Source organism: Vulpes lagopus, chromosome 9 (genome assembly GCF_018345385.1).
Source record: "Vulpes lagopus strain Blue_001 chromosome 9, ASM1834538v1, whole genome shotgun sequence".
Lineage (NCBI taxonomy): Eukaryota > Metazoa > Chordata > Mammalia > Carnivora > Canidae > Vulpes > Vulpes lagopus.
The window spans coordinates 48,802,185-48,806,319 of record NC_054832.1 but is presented as its reverse complement, the minus strand read 5'-3'; the positions used below and the strand labels follow the sequence as shown (position 1 = coordinate 48,806,319).

Here is a 4,135-nt window from a genome sequence, read left to right as displayed (position 1 = left end):
CTAAATATTTGGATATCTAAATTAAAATTTTCTAAAGCAACAATAAAATTATATCGTTTAAAATATGGAGACAAAGTCTGAAAAGAACAGAATGTGGTTTTCTCTGGGAGAAGGAATCAGGAGTGAATGGGACTGTGACTGAGGACAGATTTCTCTTAATTATGTCTTAACTTGTAATTTATGAGTGTATAGACAAAATTTTAATTAGTTCAATAAAAATAGGTATCTTATATATTTTTCTTTCTTTTCTTTTTTTCCCATTGTGCATTCCCTCACTGAGGTGCATGAGACAATACATTTTCAAGTTCTATCTAAGATGCACCAGCATTGCATGGAACCAGAGGGCCCCATGAGGGGTGACTGGGCTTCTGCAAGCGGGAGGAGGTGCAGGCCTGCTCCAGGCCCCTCAAGTCTATGTGTCTGTCCCCAACACTCTGCAAGGCTAGAAAAGGAAGAAGAACCTGTCCAGAATCCCCGCAGGGCAAGAAAAAGAAGGGAAAATCTCAACGTGGAAAAACTCTACAATGAAAATGAGGCAAGGAAAAGAAGGGAAAATCTCAACGTGGAAAAACTCTACAATGAAAATGAGGGAAAGCTGGAAATTGAGAGACAGCCAGAAGATGAAGGAGAGCCTGAAGAGGAAGGAAATCAGGTGAGGAAGAAAAGCTGGAAGTGGAGGGGAAGTCAGGGCATGAGGGAAAGCTCCAGAATAAGGGACAGCCAGATGACGAGGGGCAACCAGAAGATGAGGGAAAGCAGGAAAAGCAGGGCAAGTCGGAGAATGAGGGAACAACCAGATGGTGAGGACAAGCCAGAATCATTGGCAAAGCCCAGGGGTGAGCGACCGGCTGCTGGAAAGTGCCCAGCTGAAGATTACATGCCCAGGAAAGAAAAGAAAACCGGAAGGGGGGACGGACAATCCCCCCAAGGACCATCAGGAGGACTTACAGGAAAGGCATTTGAGCAGTGAGGAGATAATGAGAGAATATGGAGATATGTCAAAGGCTCAGGAAGAGCTAGGAAAAATAAAAAGAAAAGGGATGGTTTTCACTGGATGCAAAGAGATGTACAAGATCCATTTGCCCCAAGGAGGCAATGGAGTGTCAGAGGAATGAGGGGCCAAGGTAGGGGCCAAACGGGTTTACATGATATCCCATATCCTTAATGCCTTTGGCCTTCAATTCTAACTTCTCTAATGAGAGTATTGCTGACCCTGCTTTCCCTGGCTGGCATTGGCCAGGCTGATCCTTCGCTTCAGGTGTCACTCTTGTTACCAGCAGCCTTTTGATCCAATTACAAGTGTTCTTGGTCTTTCAGGAGGGGATTTTTCACTCATGTGCATGGAAGAGATGTTCATGGTACACTGTAAAATAACAATAAAGAAAAAAGTTTTCAGAGCCACAAAAAACAATTAATAAATACAATACAATAAAATAAAATGTACCAGTGTTAATAGCCTCACTTGGTTTCATCCAGAACTCTTGATTACATGATACTGACAAGATTTTTTAATATTTTAAGACAAGCACAAAAGACCTTTCACCAGTTCTATAATTGTTTCCCATCAATGGTTACTTGAGGATACTGGCCACTGCATTCCCTCTGTGGGGATGTTTTTGCAATAAGTGTGATAAGTTCTGCCATGAGGGCTGATTTTGCCTCTGAAAAGAGGTCATATTCTAGGCAAAAACAGTTGAACATATGGCCTGCACATCTCATACCTTGTGTCTCCTCAACCAAAATATTGGACTGCCTACCATGATAACCTGAGAAATATGCATTTCCAAGATTGGAGAGATCTTTCCTAGGACTAGACTCTTGTGGGCAAAATAAGACAAGCATAGGAACAGTTTTCATAAGGTTTTTGATAAGTGACAAACACAAAATGCAACCATGCCATTCTAAGGAGAAATCTGAACTCCCCAGGTCCTAGGACTGACGTGAAGAACAGATCTCATATTTCACATATGGTCACATAATCAAATGATTCTTAAAAGAGATCTAATTTCCGAGGAGGCAAAATTAATTTAGCTTTTGAGAGCACAACAAAGAGCAAATCATAGGTCAGACCCAAGGTGAACTTCATGCCACTACTGTGATCACAGATGCCCCCAAGCAGGAGATGCAGAAGCTCCAGGGAGCATACTGTTTTTGAGTTGAGAGTCTTGGGCTATAGCAACGAAGGTTTCTTACACGGACCTTGGTAGAAATTCCACATCGTTGAGTTCCTAAAATACCACCAAAGCTTAATCAAGCAAAGTTAATTTATTAAAATGTACTGCAGCACAATAGAATTTCACTTCATTTTTTATCAATCAAGGGTACAAGGGGATCTCTAATTTGCTTCAAAGATATATTTGAATCTTTCTTAAATACATCGTTGACTAGGAAAAAAGGTCCTTTTTTATAGACCAGATATACATACTGGTCACATAAAATTGGGCCAGACTGGGCAACCTTCTAATGCTATATGAAATGCCAGGTAAGGTTCAGGAGCCCACACCAGACACATACTCTAGTCATCTCCTGCCAGCCAGTAAATGGTGAAATAACACCAATAGATACATAACATACCAGCAAAGATAATATCTTACAGTTTTTGAATTTTCCTCCTTCTTAAATACTTTTGCTTTTCTGGCTTTATATGCATTTTAAGGAAGATATGCAGAGGAGAGATATCATTTATAAGTTAATTTTGAAACAAATTTCCCATCACTCTCAAACTCCTACATCAGTTTAGAAAGATAACTTGATATTAATAGCAAATTGTTAAATATAAGTTTTCAGTTTGTCAAATGTAGCCAGTAAACTTGTGGGAATAAGAAAAAAATAGATGAGAGAGAAAGAATACAGAGATTCCAACCTTCCATCATTTCTTTTCATAGAGAATTCACTGAGACAATGCATAAATAAAGGTAAATTTCATTTCAAATAAAAAGTATTATGTATTTTTGTCCTTTTAATGTGATAATTGATCCAAATATTTTCTCTCTAATCTTTCCAAAACAAGTTACTAAGTTAATTTGCTCGAATATTTATCAAAAGATAGAGATTTTAGATTGTGTCCATCATAAAACTTCAATTAAATAGAGTTTAGAGAAAATTGGATATTTGGACCAATATCACTCAATGATTAGCTAAATATCAAGCCCTACAATGTAAATATAGATGTCAAAGGCAGATTAAATACCTTTAATAAACAAATGAACAAAATACCTTTTGGAAGCTGTGGGTGTGTGTGATATTTTTATTTTTAGGAAGTTCACACAAAAAAGTTACAAGCATACTAAAACATAATTCCCATATAGCTTTCAATCAGACTCACCAATTGTTAACACTGTATCACCTTTGTTTCATCATTCCTCTCAAATATATAATCATTTAAGAGCCTACTCATAGATAACTTGTCTCTAAGGGCATTCCATAAACTGGTACAATTCACTTAACAAAATTAGGGAATTTAACATTGATGCAATGCTGTTATCTAATATGCAGCCACATTCAAATAACACTAATTGTCCCAGTAATACTCTTATGCCATTTTTTCCCAGTCCAGGATCACACATTGCTTTGTCATGTGTCATTAGTGTGCTTAAATCTAAAAATTACCTCAAACTTTTTTTCATGGCATTGACATTTTTGAAAAGTGTGGTCACTTTTATACAATGTCCCTTAGTTTAGGTTTCTTAGAAGCTTCTTTGTGGTTAGAGTCAGATCATGCCTTTTGGCAGGAATGACCAATAGCTATCAGTTATTGCAGTACTAGTTAGGTTAGCTTTGAAAACTTGGCTAAGATGGGATCCTTCTCCAATGTGGTCACTATTTTTCCTTTGAAACTAGTAAATAATTTCTAGGGAGAAATTTTGGAACTGTTTAAATAACTGTTATAAAACTTTCACCCAAATTTTAGAAGCCATTGATTATTCTTTTTTTTTTTTTTATTGGAGTTCAATTTGCCAACATATAGCGTAATACCCAGTGCTCATCCCATCAAGCGCCCCCCTCAGCGCCTGTCACCCAGTCACCCCCACCCCCCCGCCCACCTCCCTTTCCACCACCCCTTGTTCAAGAGGATGTGGAGAAAGGGGAACCCTCTTGCACTGTTGGCCATTGATTATTCTTGTCTGAATCAATT

The 4,135-nt window shown here is 38.2% G+C and overlaps 1 pseudogene; it reads left to right on the top strand.

The window, feature by feature from the left end:
- The first annotated feature begins 316 nt into the window (after positions 1 to 316).
- Positions 317 to 1,115, top strand: LOC121498595 (annotated as a pseudogene).
- Positions 1,116 to 4,135: the final 3,020 nt, after the last annotated feature.